General features: G+C 42.8%; 1 non-coding gene across 1 annotated transcript; it reads left to right on the forward strand.

Moving 5' to 3' along the window:
* The first annotated feature begins 18,404 nt into the window (after positions 1 to 18,404).
* LOC123463740 lies at positions 18,405 to 18,508 on the forward strand. The gene has a single exon (XR_006639127.1). It is a non-coding gene; the product is annotated as a U6 spliceosomal RNA (small nuclear RNA).
* The last annotated feature ends 929 nt before the right edge of the window (positions 18,509 to 19,437 follow it).

The raw sequence follows: 19,437 nt of genomic DNA on the forward strand, positions 1-19,437 counted from the left end.
TTTTCTACTTATCATGATCATCAGAGGCAAAGTATGAAAGCAGGTAATTAAAACTGAAGGACGGTACAGAGGCAGGTAGCTGAAAACCACAGGTCTTTCACTCGTCTCCAGCCTCAGTGTTGCCCTCTGCTTTAGACTCGTGATTAAGCAGAAGTTCCAAGGTCCGTGACACACTCGACGGGTGGTTATGACTGTCACAGAGTCTGTCCCCGTGGCTGTCGGTCCAGTGTCTTCTTGTGTCTCCATTTCTGGTTTTTGCTTGGGGGATCTCCATTTGCTTTAGGTGAGCCCTCATCACTCATCTCTTCGGGAATTTAGATTGGGGATGACCACGTGCCTTCGTATGGAAAATTGCAAATACCATCCTTTCATTGTTACACCTGTCCCATTTCGATAATCCCAGTGCCAACTAATATGGCAACCCTAGATAATATGTTTCCCTCTGTCAGGGTGACCTAAACCATATATCCCAACCCTCCAATTCCCTGAGCACTCAACCCTTGCCCCATTAAAATTATAACATGTCCTAAAGAGGGAATTAAAAAAGAAACACCCTTAAGCAGTTTGCTCTTCTATTCCTCTCCAAGGATTAGAATGAAAGTATATTCTCTCTCTCTTCTCTCTGTACTTGTGTTGATGTAGCACAGTTTATACACGTTCGTATGGGGCTGGAAGATTGCTCAGTGGTTAAAGACACGTGTTTGCAAAGCCTGTTGGCCTGTGCCCATGGAAAGCCAGAAACACAAAGTGGTCATATGCATGGAGTTTTTTTGTATCTTCAGGAGTTTCTGGTATGCCTCTCTTTCTTTCTCTCTCTCTCTCTGTCTCACATAAATAAATAAAAATATTTTAAAGTCTTATACATGTATTCTTCCTAAGTCTTTTTTTTTTTTGCTGAAAAGTCTATTATTTGTTGTTATCTATATCAAAGAAACAGAAAGAAAAAATGAGAGCCAGTGACTATAAGCACTGTATAGAGCTCCTTAACAGGTTTTGTGAAAGTTAAGAAAAAAACTTGTTAAGATTATTGTGCAAAATTATTTTTCATATGAAATAAGACTGGAGATTTGATTTGTCTCAGTAATTCATGCTAGAATTTGATAATGGTCCACAATATCCAGAGAAAATATTTTAAGACTGTTGGAATACAAACAGAAGGTTGAGCCAAAGTTCTATTCTAGCTGTAAATAACTTGGGTGGATTTATGAGGTCTTGTGTGCATCTAAAGAGATATATAAAGGGACCCTCTTGGAGCAGGGGTGCCTGAGATAGCATAACCATCAACAAGACATCAAACTTAGGTGAACTTGGGTCCTAATTCATTCTATTCTAATTTGGTACACATTTGTGGAGGGACTCCTACAGAGAGGTTGGCAATATACTCAGCATAGGTTTTGATGCTCTGTGTGGTAGCTGAACCTAAAACATTGATACCAGTATCATTTTAATCAGAGTCCACACTGAAGGGATGTTGTCCCTGGGAATTCATCAGATAAGCTGAATTCCAGATGCACATATTCCAAACATGCCAATTATACAAATGTCTGCTCACATAGTAAATTTTGCTAAATTACCAGTTTATAAATGACTTGCTTATAAATCAGCATAAGGGATACTGGGAAAGGATGGTGATTTAGAGTAAGGTTGATGGGGATTGACTAAATCCCTTTAATAGACTTACTATCTTTGTGGACAAAGGACGCTAGAATCCAGGAGAGGACACAGCCCCGTCACAGTTGACAAATGAAAGTTGAGGTCTGAAAGGATATGCCTAGTCAGTGGTCCCAAGCTGGGTTTCTCAACTTGGGCATTGTTGAAATTTGGGACCAGGTACTTTGTGGGCAAGAGCTGGCCTCTCCTGTGCCTAGTAAGCTGTCTGGTACCAGTGGTCTGGGCTGCCAAGTTACCAACATCCTCTTTCTGAGATGTCAACCAAACATGTCCTCAGACATTGCTAAATAGCCTCTGTTGAGATGAGGGGCAGGGGAAGCAAAATTAACCAGTTGAAAATAACTAGTTTAAATGATTTCTGTGTATGCAGAATCAACTATAAAGATAATTGAATCTGACCCTGGGCTATTATATAAAACTTGAATCACTTTTCATATAAATAAGTGACCAGACCCCCATAGCTATGGGGGAGACCTAGTTGGTTTGATTACAGCCAATGATTGTGATGACAGCTGGTTCATAGGTCCGTAGAAGAAATGAACAAATCCCTCCCATCTTGAATTTCTGGTGGTCGTTATGTACCACAAAGAACTAGATAACTGGGACCAAGTGGCCTTGGTCAGTTCCTGGGGCAGGCAGGGGCTGCTGATAAGGTACAGGGTTGATGTGAGGAGCTGGTCAAAGCTACCTGCCAGTAATGTTTAGGCACAAGGGGGAGAGCAAGGAGATGTATGAAAAGCAAGACCTCTCCTAGCCCCTCCTCAGGCAACGCGTCTATCAGTTTGTTATTTAATTTGTCTGCAGATGCCCTGTGCTTTCTTGCAATGGTTCTTTCTAAGTCACTTTTTATTCCCGGGGGGGGGGGGGGCATTCAGTACTCGTACATGTGTGGCATGCATGTGTGTCCCTATGTTATTGCACTGTGTGTATGCCTGTGTGCACATGTCTGTGGAGACCAAAGAACAACTTTGAGCCATTCTGCGCTATTCCTTCTACTTCTTTTGAGACAGGTTCTCTCATTGGCCTGCCTGGAGCTCAGTAATGAGGCTAGGCAACTGGGAATCCTTCTCTCTGCTTCTCCTGCACTGGGATTCCAGACTTGTGCCCATGGCCAGTATGTATAGGGGTCTCCTACGGAATGAACTGAGGTCCTCATGCTTGCCAGGAAATGGTTTACTGCCTGAACCACCTCCCCAGGGCCTCAAGCCTTTATTAACATCATCATCATCATCATCATCATCATTATTATTAAAGCAACTGACCTCTGGAAGGAATGGATTTTTGTTGTTGTTTTCTTTAATTTTATCTCATTTCTGGGTCTCAAGAGAAAATGCAAGGCTGGGACTTGTGACTTCTGTTGACCTGGGAGTCTCTGGGAGACGTTGGGAGGTTTTGTCTAGAGCTCCCTGCTCAACCGGTCCAGATCCATGATCATCATGAACAGAAATTGTGGCGGGGGTTGAGAAAGATGAAAATGCCATCTATCTTGGGCGGACCCAGTTTGCAATTTCCAAAATGCTCAGGAAATTTCTGCAGACCCCTAAGCTAAGTCTGAATTGCTTGGGACTTCCCCAGTGCCCCTGGCTCTTGGGAATCCCATGAGAGCTGTGCATACAGGTCATCACTGGCTTCCTGAAGAGATTTCCCTCTGCCTCCCTCCCCCGCCCCCACACCACCACAGGGACTTCTGTGAAAGTCATTCCCTTTTGCCACATCTCCACCAGGCGGCTCTCAGCCCAGGAAGAAAGCCACTGTCCCCTGCAGTCCCTGGGGGTTTTGCTGTTCTATTGAAGGGAAAATTAACGGTGTAATTGTGTCTATGTGGGATACATAATGAATGAGTCTGATTAATTCAAGACAGGATGTTAGTGAAGAGGATTCAGCCAACACCTGGGCTGGACAAAGATTTCTTTGGCTGGTTCAGGGAGTTGGGAGGGGAATGTGGGGTCTTCATCTCCCCGTATTATGTTCCCAGCTGTGAGCAAGCTAAATGACAGGGGTGAGCTCTTTTCCATTTTTTAAAGACAGCTATGACTGTCTGGGTGTGTGTGCGTGTGTGTGTGTGCGTGTGTGTGTGTGTTTGCATGAGGATGTGTGTGTGTGTGTGTGTGTGTGTGTCTGTGTGTCTGTGTTTGTGTGCTGCCTTTGTGTGTTTCTTTGCCAAATGGAACTCTGAGGACAAATCTGGCACCTTTAGAAAGACACTGGTTTTTGTGTCCCATGATTCAACCTCAGACTTGGGCCAGAGAAAAATATCAAGCCAGCTGAATTCTCCTCTCAGGTTTTATAATAATGGCAGTACAATGGCTCCCTATCAAGTTCAAAGGATGTTTCATCTGGATAGAAGAGCAGTATCTTTGGTGAGGCAGGCCTGGGGACCTGCTGAAATTTTGTTGTTCTAGAACAAAAGGGAAACAGCAAGGTCAGATTCTTGACTCACCTGAAATAACCCCAGAACTGAAGTTATTTGCTGAAGATATGTTTGCAATTGAAAGGTTCTATTTTTTCTAAGGGGATGCAGGATTGATACCTGTCAAGACCTCTATTATTTCCTCCTTTTGTTAAGTCTCAGAAAGTAAGTAACAGGATGAAGAATTAAAATCAGTTCTAAATATAATTGCCAGGACTTTCATAGGAACATCTTGACAGATGTCATAGTGTTTATTCAAAAGAAGAAGTCATGACCAATATAGATCTATGTATTGATAGGCATAAGATGTTTCTACCTTTCCAACTTACATGACCCTCTGTGGTGTTTGAAAGTGAAATGTCCGCCCTTAGCCTCAGGTGTTTTAATAAAGCCTCCCACTCACTCCCCAGCAAGTGGGACCTCTGGGAGGCGGGGCTTTGCTGAAGGAAAGTGTGTTGCTGGGACCCTTCTTTGGACTGTTATAGCACAGCCCGGCTTGTCCCACTCAGTGGGCTCACTATTTCTACTTCCTCCCTGATGATGTGGGGACGTGATGTCCAGCTTTCTGCTCCTGCCATACTTTCCCCATCATGATGAAGTTTACCCTTGCCACTGTAAATTAACCCTTTCCTTCTGTAAGCTGCTTCGGGTCTGACGTTTTGTCCCAGCAATGAGCAACTAACCATTACACCCTCCATACAAGTTCCATCCTTACGAGTTCCCCCGTATAGACTCTATTCTCAACCTTGCTACCTGTAACTTTCAGATAATGATTCTGAGCAGCTTGGTTACCCCAGTAATGAGAAATCGAATGCCTATTCGCAGCACACAGGATTTCAGTGGGGCCCTGGGCTTCCCGGAGATGACCTCCCCAAACCTGTGGCTAACCCCTGGTTTCTGTCACTATGAAGTTCGGTGGAAAGACACAAAGGCTGGTGGAGTGACAAAGCGAGGATTTCAAGAAAAAACTCGCAACACTCAAAACATGTTTGTGTTAATAAAATCTTTTTGCCTGGTTTCAAATGCAAGTTGTCCCAATTCCTGTGGCTTTGGGACACACAGTTTTTATGCAAAAGGAAGGGCTTATCCAGGCAGGCACATTTTGGGAGCAAACCCCTGCATTAGCACACTTCCAGGGCTGTTCTTTCTGTTTCAGTGTGGACCTTTTAGAGGCGGTGTTGAAGAACCAGCAAAGATCATCAAGCCACAGTCACTCATAATTTTTAAAGACAATCTAGAGTAAATAGAGCTCATTGTGACGTTGGACTGAGTACTCAGAGGCCACCCTGCCCTTCGTTCTCATGACCCAATACTGGACATACCCAGAACACTCGTGTCTGATTTTGACTTTTAAATCTCTCATTCTGGCCTTGAGCTGAACATGCGTAGAGATGTGTCTTTTTTGAATGATAAACTGAGAATAATCAAATAAACTACTTTTATGTTTTTCAGTTTTCACTATTTCACTATTTATTTGTGTATGTATACGTGTGCACTTGTGTGGGTATGTGTAAGATGTGTGTGCATGTCATTGCACATGTGCCGACATCACAGGAGTATCTCAAGGTGTTTTTCCTCTCTATCTTTCTTTCCTTCCTTCCTTCATTCATTCATTCATTCTTTCTTTCTTTCTTTCTATTTATTTATTTATTTTTGTGAGAGGGAAATAAAGAGGGAGAGAGAGAGAGAGAGAGAGAGAGAGAGAGAGAATGGGAGTGCTAGGGCCCTCAGCTCCTGCAAATGAACTCCAGAAACGTGCACCCCCCTTGTGTGCATGTGTGACATTGTGTGCTTGTGTCACTGTGCATCTGGTTATGTGGGACATGGAGATTTAAACATAGATTCTTAGGCTTCACAGGTCAGCACCTTAACTGCTAAGCCATCTCTCCAGCCACTCTCCTACTTTCTTGAGACTGAACATCTTCAGAATCTGCTGCCTAAGAGCTGCTAGGTACCCTGACTCCAGCTCTCATTGTTATAAGCACATAGAAATCATAGACACGTGTGCCACTTTGCATCCAAGTTTAAGTGGGCACTGCGGAAGTGAACTTGAGTGAGCAGGCGTGTAGGCGAGTGTCTTTTACCATTAACACCTCTGCTCAGCTCCTCTCACCCACAAATGCACACCTTAAATTGAGAATGCTCAGGACTGTGCCCACCCCAAAACTGCTTTCCCAGGTGATTATACATAGGTTTCCCCCCAAAGCTCAATGCTTCTGTTCCTAGAGGGAGGATGCCACCTTGGAAATAATCCCACTGCTCTCCTTGCTGCTGTAGGCAATAAATATTTTCTCTGCTGGCAGTGATGTTTGGCTTCATGTTCAACCAGAAGTGAAATGATTGTGTTTAGGTAGGCAGGGTTGAGCTAGGGAGCTTCTGGCTTGTCTAGTTTCACAGAAGAGAGTAAAAAGGAAAGGCAGAGGGAGAAATTTGCATATTAAATGTGGGGAGAGATGCCCCGAGAATGCCTTTCAAAGATGCATGGGAAACATTTCTGGACTCTGGTGGTCTTGAACAAGCAGGCAGACAAGCCCAGAGGTAGAGCTGGACACAGGTTGGCACACTGAGCTCTCTCTTTGCCAGTACTCTGCATGCTTGGAGAGTGCTGCTCTTACTTCAATTCCTCAGCCGAGGAGCTCTCTGCTGTCTCCCAGGAGGGAGTGTTTGTGTAAATCAGGGCACAACATCTTGGAGGTTGTAATTAAGCGCCCGCATCCCTGGAAAGAGCATCCACGCTCCAGCATTTTGAAGAGCACACACATGCACACACACGCTTGTACAGGCTAGAGGGCATCATTAGGCACTATTCCTCAAGTTCTACCTGTCTCTCTCTCTCTCTATTTTTCTGCATGGGGTCTCATTCTAATCTATGCTGACCTGTCACTCATTCTGTAGTCCCAGGCTGGCCTTGAACTCACAGTAATTTTACTACCACAACATACTCAGTGCTGGGATTAAGGCATGGGCCACCAGGCCTGGCTCCTATCCATCTTTCTTTGAGACACTGGCCTGGAACTCACAAAGTAGAATAGACTAGGTTGATGAGTTGGGCCCTGGCATCCTCTTGTCTTCTCATCTTCAACGCATTTTCACATGGGTTTGTGGGGTCAAAATCAGTTTCACATGCTCATGAGACAAGCACATTATCAACTGTGCTATCCCCCCAGATCAAACTACATCAATTTTAAAACATGTACATCTATGAGGACCAACTCACCACAAACTTCCTGACACACTCTGACTTGTGGTCCATGCCAATTAAAAAAAAAAAAAGTGACCCATCTCAACCAGCCATAAGCCACAGCACAAGAGGGACATTAGAAGTCAATGAGTTCTTCCTACTCTTGGACATATCATGCAAGTTGAGTCACAGGCTTCGGGGGGTCCTGTCCTGCCTGTCACTTACTGAGTTGGTGGCAAGGCCAGACAGCACCCACATCCACACTGAGCTGGCATTTCCTCATGTGGTCTCCATTTCCCCCATTACACTGTCAATTTAAATGATCTGATTGCCTCCAACTTTAAATAGGTCTTGTGATTTAAAAAACAAAAAGAAAGAAAAATGGGAAAGAAAGGGGGAAAAATCAGAATAACTTTCCATGACTTATTTCTGCAAAATGTTTTGTATCAGTGCAAAATGCACAAGGCAAATAGAGGAGTTGGATCAGGACTGCAGCCAAGATTCTGAACAGGGGAGGGTATGTTCAGGAAAACCTGATAGGGAGAATCAGTTGCAGTCTTTATTTATCTATTTTTCAATAAAGTGATGTTTATAAGTTCCATGCTAAAGAAGAGGAAAAAGTAACACTTCACACAAGCCACACAGTACAAGTGGAGCTCGCTTGTGAGGCAAGGAACCAGAGCCTTGGAAGTGGGAGTGAGGGCGCAAGGAAGGAAAAGCGCTCCTAATGGTGCACTGTTTCCTGAGCTCTGCCAATTAGCAAACATCTCTTATGAAAGAAAGAAAGAGGGAAGGAATTTCATGCACTGAAGTAGCCCCGAGTCAGCTGCAAAAGCTAGGAGGCTTTCATCCCCCTCCCTAAGGCCGGCCATTACATCAGTCCAAGTGCATCCTGGGGGCTATTGTCATGCTGATGAGCCAGCCCCAGAGACTGGATTCTCCCATTGCCCAGAGAGACATTCCCACCACGGATAGGCTCCGGGGCTCATTCAAGCAGTGCTCAATTGCCCTGGAGAATAAAAGGCCCGGCCTTAATTAACCACTGAGCTCAGCTCCCAGTCACAGCTTGATTGTTGGCTGGGCTGTCCTCCCTGCGGAGGAGGAAATGCCAGGGCTCCTGAGGTAGCTGGGCACTGGGAAGCAGGGCTCTCCTTAGGGAGCCGGAGTTAGTTCTGTCTTGTTTTGAAAATAGAATATCGCAGGGTATTATGTCTCTACATCACCAGGGTCCTGCCTTTTGGAAAATAACAAAACAAAACAAAACAAAAACAAACAAACAAACAAATAACAACACACTTCAATGTCAGCTGTGATTTCCTTACCCTGTTGCTGGGATCCACCCTCTGCACACAGTTTCCAACCAGGCTCTTTCTAGGCATTTCATAACTATGGAAGAGACCTTGATTTTATTTCCAGCCCTGTCTTCATTTCATTTAGCATTTCCTGTGGCTATTGATACCACAGGGACAACAAGATACAGTTGCCAAGTGACTTGTGGAAATCAATAATGGCTGAATCATTACAGTCTAACCCTCCCTAACATCGTAGCCTTGGGAGACTGACTTGATGTCTAGTAGATAAACTTCCTTTTTTTCCTCCTCTCTGACTGCTGTAGAAAAAATGAGTGTTCTTCACAATTTATCACACTAATTTGAGTTTACTCTCTTTTTTTCTCGGTGGGGGAAGTGTCCTGGGGATTGCACCCCTGGTCTTGCTCATGCTAGGTGTAAGCCCAGCCAATGAGCTATAGCTTGAGAACCGAGTTTGGAAAGTTAAAAACACTACTGATGTACCTTACAGTCTCAGAGGTTGACAGACATCTGTGATGAAGAAGGAGAGCAGGCTGGCAGGGGCTCCGTTCTCAGGGAGTCTAAGTGCTGCTGACCCAAGTGGACAGCATGGCAGGGTGCCCGTCAGCCAGGCTCTGAGTGTGGGACAACCTTAACCCTCATCCACAGCCTGTTGAGTCCTCTCTTCTCTCCTCTCCGCAATCCTCCCCACCCATTACTTGATTCTCGAGTTAAATTACAGACGGTCTTTGAAGTATGGGAATAGGCCATGATTTCCCTTGACGAATTCTTCTTAAAAATAATGTTAGCATCAAGTGTTGTGCTTAGGAGATCCCTGTGTATTTCTGCCATTTGCTACTTTCTTACAAGAATTGCTTTGCAAGTAAGAGTAAAGGCACCCCTTGTTATCCAACCATCGTAGGACGTGCTGCAACCTGGTGCTCTCTGGTCCTCCTGCAGCCTTCAAAGTTTCTTTGTTACATACTTACGTCATTGCTGGGACAAAGTATTTGATAGACACAACTCGCGGGAAGAGATGGCCCAGAAGTTTAAAGTACTTGCTTGCAAACCCTGTAGGTCCAAGTTTGATCACCTAGTTCCCGTGTAGAGCAATAGGCACAAATTGGCACATGCATCTGGAGTGCATTTGTAGAGGCAGCAGGCGCTGGTCTACCCATTCTTTTTCTGTGCATGTGTGCCTGTGTGTGTGTGTGTGTGTGTGTGTGTGTGTGTGTGTGTGTGTGTGTGTGATAAATATAAAAATTTAAAAACAGATTTGTTTTAGCTCAAGTTTCACGGCGGGAAGGCATGGTGTCTGGGGCTGTGTGCGTAGTGGCAGGAGCACAAGATGCACTGAGGCACAAGGAGGCCCACGCATCTGGGGTTCCTCTGCAGTGGGTAGAGGCTCTGGTACACCCATTTCTCTCTCTCTCTCTCTCACACACACATTCTCTCTCTCTCTCAAATAAATAAATAAAATATTTTAAGAAAATTTAAAAAGATGAGAAATCTTATTCCCAGTTGAAGACTTACATTTTAGTAAAATAACAAAGCATTTAATAAGATACTCAGTACACAATCATTCTTAGTATAGTGAATCACATGCTAATTTTAAATGATACATGATTATACCAAGATTTTTGGAAGTGCTGGATTCACACCTCAGTGGCTAACTCATCTCTAATTAAGCTTGAAATCTCTATTGCTCTACTAAAGCACACCGGTAATACTCACCCAACGTGGTTAAAGCTTGGACTCGGGGGATGGCTGAGTGGCTCAAGTGTTTGCCGTACAGAGGCAGGCCTGAGTTAAGACTCCCAGCCCCCATATGAGTGCTGAGTGTGGTGGTAGTGTGCACTTACCAACCCCGGGCTGCGATTACTTTCCTCATGTTTCGCTCTGCTGTAGTTGTAGACAGGAACTGAAAGCGAGAACGTAAGCCTTATAGCAGACCATTCTTCTTTACGGAACGGGGGCTCCTGTGATTCCCATGGCTATCTTCTTACCCAATCAAATGAGAAGTGACTCTTGCAGCCTAGCCTTTGATTGTGGAGTTTAATGGCTGGAGTGGAATGCCAGAAAATGGTCTAAATCTGTTCATTTTATAATCTTTTACTAATTGAGGATTTTAATAATGAACATACTATAATTTGATCATATCCCCTTGTATCATCTACATTTTCCCTCCCTCCCTCAACCCTATCCCACATTTTCCAAGCAGTCCTTCTCTGACTTGGGGCTCAATTCTTTTTGTCCTCTCATCCTCTGCAGCAAAAGGTTGACGAGCTTCATATTATGTAGTTCTTGTGATGGTAGTGACATTCACTGTGGGGTAATGGATATGCCAGTCAGTTCATGTGAGAGTAAGAACCCCAAAGTGTTCTTCTCCACCATGTGGCTCTTACATTTTTTTCTTCCATTTTCTCTGTGATGTTCCCTGAGCCTCGGAGGGCATGATAGAGATGTCTCACTTAGTGCTGAGCTCTCAATAGCCTATTTTTTTATATTAAAAAATCTCATTTGTTTGTTTTGAGATAGAAGGAGAGAAAGAGGCAGATAGAGAAAATGGGTATGCCAGGGCCTCTAGCCACCACAAATGAACTCCAGACGCATGCACAACCATGTGCATCTGGCTTAAGTGAATAGTGGGGAATTGAACCTGGGTCCATATGCTTCACAGGCAAAGGCTTTAACCACTAAGCCATCTTTCCAACCCTCAGCAGACTCTTTATTTTCCACACCATGATGAGCTCTGAGTCTCTTCAGTGTCTACGTCCATCTCCATAGAGGAGCCTCTGTGGCTAGCTGCAAGAGCAGCACTCCCATTCAGCCACCTCGTTCGCCACGCCCACTGCACCTTGGCGAATGTGCCATAGAGTCTTTCTCCATAACAGGCACTGGACTGTATCTTCTTATCACCTGAGCAAGTCCTGGATTGTTTATTGCTTGTACATTTCAGTTGAGTATTTCTTTGCAACAGTTAAACCTGTGGGCCTAGACTTCAAGAGAAACTTTAAAAACTCACAAACCACTAACTAAATAGAATTCAACCTACTTCAAACTCTATTCCAGGCAGAACTGAATAAGAGGATAGCTCCATTGTCAGAAGTCTGACGTGTTAACATAGTTAGGGTGATTGGTCCTGAACTGTGTCTTTGGATATGCCAATTTTGTTTTGCTTTTGTTTGACACCAGGCCTTGCTTTATAAAAGCCCATAGTGGCCTCAAACTCATGATCCCTACTGCCTCAGCTGCCCAAGTTCTGGGATTACAGGCACATGTCACCATGTCTGGCAATCAGCAGCACTTTATAAGTGAGATGTGTAGGATAGGAAAACTTTTTTTTTCGTATTTCCTCTGGGTTCCTGAATGAGACCACTATAACAAAAGACAAATTGATAGAAAAATCCTATTACATTACTTAACATAAGTTTTATGTGATAAGAAACCCTTTGCAAAAGAAGATACCATGAGACAGGGAAACCTGTGTGTGGCGGGTTTATACTAGTTTGACAAAGACATGGATAGCTGTGAAGAAATGTGATCAGAGCACAGCCAGGATGTTCTCACAGTAAGAGGCTGAGGGAAAGTTACGTGTTCTTTGTTCAGACTGTCCTTAGCATCCCCATGTCTTCAAGGACTCGTCTCTGAGCCCAGGGATGATGCCTCTGAAATGTAGGTCTTAAGACCTACTTCATAGGTCTTAGGACCTGCTTGGGGAGAAAAGGTGTAAGAGGAAGATGAGAGTCACCATTATATTTCCATTGTTTTCTCAAAGGCCACGGTGGCATAGTTTGGGGTAGAACATCCTGAGCTCCATACAATGTTTATAGAACGAGATGGAGATCAGCTGTTCTACCAGAATCAAAGTTCAGTGGATAGAGCCCCAGTTCCTCAATAGGCTGTTGTCTGTTCCATCATAGTTCAGCTGTAATTCATGGGGTGCTTACACAAGAATGCTGAGCTCAGCATAAGAAGTCATAATGCCTTTCCAGCTTAATGCAGAAGGGTAGATAATCTGCTCCTTTCTGACCACCAGGAAGACAGAAAATACTCTACATCTTGGCTATGATGAATATGGCCTTATTAAGGATAAATCAAAGGATGATGTGGTAGATGCTTGTCCAGTATGCACAAAGCCCTGAGTCTTATCCTTAGCACTATATAAAACCATGGTACAGACCTAAAATCTCAGCACTCAGAATGTGGAGGCAAGAGGATTACAAATTAAAGGCCAGCCTGCACTACATAGTAAGGTCCTGTCTTCAAAAATACAAACAAAAATAGATGTGGGGAGAGATTTGCTAAATATATTTTAGATTTAAAAATGTATCTACCTATTCAGTTGAATAGTTGATCAAATTTTGTAGGGTCTTATAGACCCTAGGAAATAAGAAATAAGGCATATTTTTGCCTACTAGTAGATTTAATTGACTTGGATATCTTACTAAACCCAGAACTCACTGTTTTGGTCAATCAGTGAGCATGAAGGATTTCCTATCTCTTCTTCCTTTGAACTATGATCATAGGCATGTGCAACTATGTTAAACCTTTAAATGGGTGCTGGGTATCTGAAATTAGCTTCTCATGCAAACACTTAATCTACTGAGCCATCTCCCCAGTCCTCATGAGTAGGTTTAATCAAAAGCTTATTTATTTATTTTTGTTGTTATGGATATTATTTATTTACTTGTTTTTTTTAAGTTAAGGTCTTGCTCTGGCCTAGTCTTAGGCTGGTCTTGAACTCACTGCAATCCTTCTACCTTTGCCTCCTGAATGTTGGGATTAAAGTTGTGTGCCAACACACCTGGCCATCAGGCCACACTGTAGTATTTATTTATTTATTATTTTGAGGTAGGGTCTCACTCTAGGCCTGGCTGACCTGGAAATCACTATGTAGTCGCAGGGTGGCTTTTGAACTCACAGTGATCCTTCCACCTTTGCTTCCCAAGTGTTGGGATTAAAGGTGTGCGCCCCCATGCCTGACCACACTATTTTTTTCTTTCTTTATTAGATATGTACATATTCAGTGTGAAAACAACACATGTTGGTACCGTCCTTAGCCTCCTCCCTGTCCTCCCCCTCCAAAGGGACCCTCCTCATCAAGGTTACTAGTTGTCCCCATGGGAATTGTGGGCCCTGCATTGTGGGGGTAGCCATCAGTTATGGGGGAGCGGCAATGTCTCTGAGCATAATGTCCCAACTTGTGGCTCTAACAATCTTTCTGCCCCCTCTTTCATGAATTTCCCTGAGACATGTTGGGTTCATTTTAGGTATGTTTCAGTGATGAGGTCTTGAGAGCCTCTATTCTCTCTGGATCTCTGGTTTAGTAGGAGTTGAAAGTTCTCTGTGTCTATCTACTTCACCCTTGTGCTGGTACCAGGTTCACCAAGAAAGTAGCACTTTTGCTCGTTTCCCCAATTACTCTTGGTTTCAGCTGGGGCCCTGGTGAGGTGCAGTGGGCTGATTCTCTCCTCAGGTTCTGCATCCATCTTAAAAAGAGAAGCAAATTCTCCAATAGAGAGTGAAGTCAGCTTCAGATAAATAGGATAACCATCATTAGTTTAGAAAGAATTTAATAGGTAGGCCCCCTTGTAGCCCAACGTTGGTGGGAGCTTGTTATTAGAGAGTGAACTCATTTTTTGGATATGATTCTGACTTGTTTCCCTGTTCCAGCTATGAGTTCTGTTCCACTGTGTGGACCTGTTAGCCAATCTAGGAGCGGTTGGTTACCCACCCTGGCTATGTGGCACTATTGCACTTGGGTGACCATCATGTCTGGTAATTGGCTGCTGAGTAGATTAGACCACGAGTTGCTTGGACAGATGTTGGCCATTTTCCCCCAGTAGCTCATGTAGCACCTTCTGACACTAGACAAGTTAAATGTCTGGGGACTGACTCTCTTCTAATTCAAGCCAGGTCTCTCCATGTTCCATACTAATAGCATATGGTATCTTTGTCAGTAGGGTCTTCCCATTAACCTTTGGTGGGTCATCAAGTGCCCTGATAGAAGTCTGTCTTTTTATGGGAAAACTTGTAGATCTCTCAGATCATCAGCTCATTGTGTATGTTAACTGCATTCTGATACTGGGAGTTATTTTTAAAGATGTTTTAGTTGATGTTGCAGTCCAGTTCGCATTGCTGTTAGAAATCACCCAACTAAGAGTAGCTTCTGGGAAAAAGAGGTTTATTTTAGCTTACAGGCTCGAGGGGAAGCTCCACGATGGCAGGGGAAAACGATAGCATGAGCAGAGGGTGGACATCACCCCCTGGCCAACATAAGATGGACCACAGCAACAGGAGGGTGTGCCAAACACTGGCATGGGGAAACTGGCTATAAAGCCCATAAGCCCACCCCCAACAATACACTCCCTCCAGGAGGCCTTAATTCCCAAATATCCATCAGCTGGGGAGCTAGCATTCAGAACACCTAAGTTTATGGGGGACACCTGAATCAAACCACCACAGTTGATTACTAATATATTTATTTATGTGTTTACTTTGAGAGAAAAAACTGGCATACCAGGCCCTCCTGCCACTGCACAAGGGCCTCCCGCCTCTCTAGATACACTTTTTTTTGGGGGGGGGGTTTCTGGCTTGATGCACGCACAGGGTAATTGTGAACCTAGGCTCATTGGCTTTGCAAGCAAGCATGCTTAACTGCTGAGCCATCTCTCTAGCCCTAATCAAAAGTTTAAATAAGTTTTTTACATTGATCAAGAGGTGTCCATTCTTACTGCAGAGAGGGGTGAACTTCCAATCTCATTGTGCTTGGTGACAGTTAGATATGCTGTAGGCACAGCCTTAGCTATTTGGCCTTTTGAAATATACTGATATGCATGCACTGTTAGGAGTGGTCAGAAAGGTCCACTTGAGTAGGGGTGGAGCTCAGGGAGCGTTTCCAGAGTATAAAGTTGAAGATACCATGGATATCATCAATATGGCCTCCCTCTGGATTCTAAGAACCACATCAAACCCTTCATGATTTTCAGAGAACCAAGCAGACTTTCCATCGCCCCATCAAATCAATCAGTGTAATTGTAATGCTATTTAAAAAGTAAGGATTCTTGCAACATTTGGTTTAGGATGACTCAGACTTTTTTTTTTTTTAAAGTTTTTAACCAAGGAAATAAAAGAGGCAAGTAAAGCCACAAAGGGAGATTAGCTTAGTGGTCAAGGGTCTCAGATTAGAAATGAGGACACTCCCTAGCAGTTCAAGTTACAGCCACATTCATCTGCCCTTTCTCCTGTTTTGAGATCAATTATGTCACACTTGGTTTATGGAGGGAGAGTCTTCTGGATAGGGACTTTAAACACCCAATAATTGTTTGCTTTATATAGGCATCAAAAAGCTCTGGGGGAATTGTTCCTGCTTTTTTTTTTTTTTTTTTTTTTTCTCTACTAGAAAGTGGTTAGCTATAATTTGTTTGGTTCCATATTCTGGTACTTGGCTGAAATGTTGGGAAAATAGAGAACTGGCTTCCCCTATGGTATATTAGACACTTAATAAAATACAGATGACTGGAGAGACCACTTTCTGCTCCCCAGAGGAGTGTTGGAGACGGGGTAGGGAAGTAAAATAAAGGATGGGATGACATATTTCAAAATGATTCTAGAAAAGTAGGATTATTAATATGGCTAGAAAAATCTTTCTTGGAAATTTTTGGACCTATAAGCACCACCACTGGAAAACGTAAGTGTTCATTTCCAGTGTATTTTCATGAAAGAAGTCATCACACCAATATTCCCGTATCTAGGCAAAAGAAACAAACAATGGATAGAGAAGTGATTTCGGGGTTGTTGACAACATAGAATAAATCCTTGTTTTCAAGAGAGAGACACACACATCCATGTACATTGAAAAACATTTGCATTTCAGATTTAAAACATTCTCTAAATGTTGAAACTGAAAATTTAAATTATGTACATAGGAGCAAAACTAGGTCCTTTATTTTTAGAAATACAACACCAGTAATGCTTCAGGCTAAAGGATACTTCTGGATACATTAGGGAGTTTGGATTGGGAATAGGCAATATTTAAATCCTCTATAATAAACCACAGAATTACTCATGAGCAAAACCAGCACATTATCTCAGAAGTGAAATTCTTGATAAATCCTACTTAGAGGGACTCCGGAGATGGCCTGGTTGGTAAAGTGCTTGTCTCCCGGCATGAGCACCTGAGCTGAGATCCCCAGCCAGTCATGCGTAATCCCAGTGCTGGCGAGGCGCGGGCTCCCTAGCCTAGCTGATTCAGTTCCAGTTTCAGTGAAGCACTCTGCCTCAAAAACTAATGTCAAAAGTGATTAAGGTGCACATACAATGTTGAAGTTTGGTCTTCACATGCATGCACACTCAAATGTATGTATACACACTAAAAACATTGATGAAAATTTAGTCCAAAAGCCAGGTGTGGTGGCATACGCCTTTAATCCCAGTACTCGGGAAGCAGAGGTAGGAAGAACATCATTAGTTTGAGGCCACCCTGAGAATACAAAGTGAATTCCAGGTCACCCCCCTCCCCCCCCAAAAAAAGATTTACTCCAAAAATACCAAATATACACAAAATTAATACAAAACAAATGTAATGGGAATTGAAATAGGTATTTTTATTGTCTACTACTACTAAGAATAAAAGTAACTCACATTTTCCTATAATAACCTAGAGCTTAATTATTTTAACTGTGTAACAAAGAAATAGGTCTCCATAAGGCTTATTCATATCAGCTTTACTTTAGGTTAAATCTCCCCTACCCCTTCCTGTCTTTCATCCCTCTTCCCTTACCTCCCTTTAGATCTTTCCACTCTAGTAATCTGTCCCTCTACTTAGATACCTGCTATTCCACCAAAATAGAGGAGGACTGGTTAGTAGAAAAATGGTATTCAGTGGAAGGGGCATGGGGCAAGGGGAGAAGAGAGTGATGGGATCAAATTCTATCATTATTATTAATATTATCATTATTTTGGTTTTTCAAGGTAGGGCCTCATTCTAGCCCAGGCTGACCGGGAATTCATGGCAATCCTTCTACTTCTGCCTCCCAAAGCGCTCGGATTAAAGGTGTGTGCCACTATGCCTGGTTAAATTATATTATTTAGATGTATAAAAATTGTTGGGCTGTAGAGATAGCTTAGTGATTAAGGTGCTTGAGTGCAAGGCCAAGTGACTTGGGTTTGATTTTTTAGTGCCCAAATAAAGCCAGATGCACAAAGTGGCAAATGCATCCAGAATTTGTTTGCAAAGTTAGAGACCTTGGCACACATATTCTGTCTGTCTATCTATCTCTCTTCTCTCTATCTCTTTTGGCTTGCTGATAAATAAATAAAATATTTTTAAAAATTAAAAAAAATCAATAAAGGTTTCAAAATAAAGTAAAAAAGAAGTGTACATGGTGGCTTACATCTTTAATCCCAGCTCTAGTGAGGCTGTGATAGCAGGAACTTGTGAGTTTGAGGCCAGCCTGGGGTGCAGAGCGAGTTCTGGGTTAGCTTGGGCTGCAGTGAAACCCTGCTTCAGGCAACAGTAGCAGCAGCAACAACAGAAGCAAAAAAAAAAAAAAAAAAAAAAAAAAAAAAAAACAACTCAGATCGATTTGTGCTGGAAGATGAATACTGACATGCAGACTCTCCTCTGAAATATTGCCAATTCTCTGTCACTAAAAAAGTTCATGTCTCTTAATATGCATCTTATACGTAGTGTTGAAATTATTTCTTAAAAAGGAATTAGTCAATTCTTAGTATTTAAACCTACTAATAGATGTCATTCTTATAGAACATGTAGTTAATTTAGTAAGCATATACAATTCATATATATATATGTATATAGGTGTATAAATTATGCAAACACCTAACTGAAGTGCTTGCTTCAGCAGCACATATACTAAAATTGGAGTGATACAGAGATTAGCATGGCCCCTGAGCAAGGATGACACGCAAATTCGTGAAGTGTTCCATATTTTTTTTAAAAAAAGCCCAACTGAATAGATCTCAAATATATGGTATTAACAAATTAGATGTGTTACATGTGTGTGCACATGACTTGGGGATTTATGAAAGCATTCGCACAAGGTCATGCTCACTCTGGGCAGCTCCAAGTTGGTGCCTGGGCACAGAGCGGGAATTCAGTCTGCCCTGGGCGCAGAATGGGGATCCAGTCTGCCCTTTCTGCTCAGCTAAGGTCTCTATTTCTCTAGCTCCCACTGTCTGAGATGCTTTCAGACTTTCTCTGCTGTCTGAGGCTCTTCCTCCCCTGTCTTCCTTCCCCCTTCACTTCTCAGGTGAGAAACCTCATTAGTGTGCTTTTCAGTACTTCATCAATCCTTGTCAGTCTCCTGCACATCTCCGTGCATCCTGACCTCAGCTTCTGGGAAGAATCTGATGTGAAGCCTCTGTGCATATTGGCTTTTGATAAATTGGTGGGTACAAAAAGTAGATGTGCATGAAACTATTACTTTTTTGGATCGTGGGTTCAGAGGTTGGAGAATCTAATAAAATTATCAAAAAGGTGTCAAAATAGGAAGCATGAGACTACATGACAAAGATAACATCAAATATGTTATCAAGGCAATGACGTCCAAAACAAAATCCAGCTACCTGCTCCTCAAACAAGAGTTCCAATGGGCTTTGGGATGGAAACAATGAAAACACTTGTTAGATGATTTAATAAGCACACATGAGAGAGAGAGTGGAACAATCAATTTCAGAACAAGATGACAAGTGATAATTTTACAAGATACTGACAAGAAGTTCTAAAAGAGTACTAGAGATGTCATCAAAAGTTAACACATGATGGAACTGAAATCCTCTCAAATTCCAGAGCACATTCTTTGGTGGTTTAGAAAGGTTGATGTTAGACTCATTTTATGGTGAGCCTTGGGTTAGTGGGTGGG

Source organism: Jaculus jaculus, chromosome 9 (assembly GCF_020740685.1).
Source record: "Jaculus jaculus isolate mJacJac1 chromosome 9, mJacJac1.mat.Y.cur, whole genome shotgun sequence".
Taxonomy (NCBI): domain Eukaryota; kingdom Metazoa; phylum Chordata; class Mammalia; order Rodentia; family Dipodidae; genus Jaculus; species Jaculus jaculus.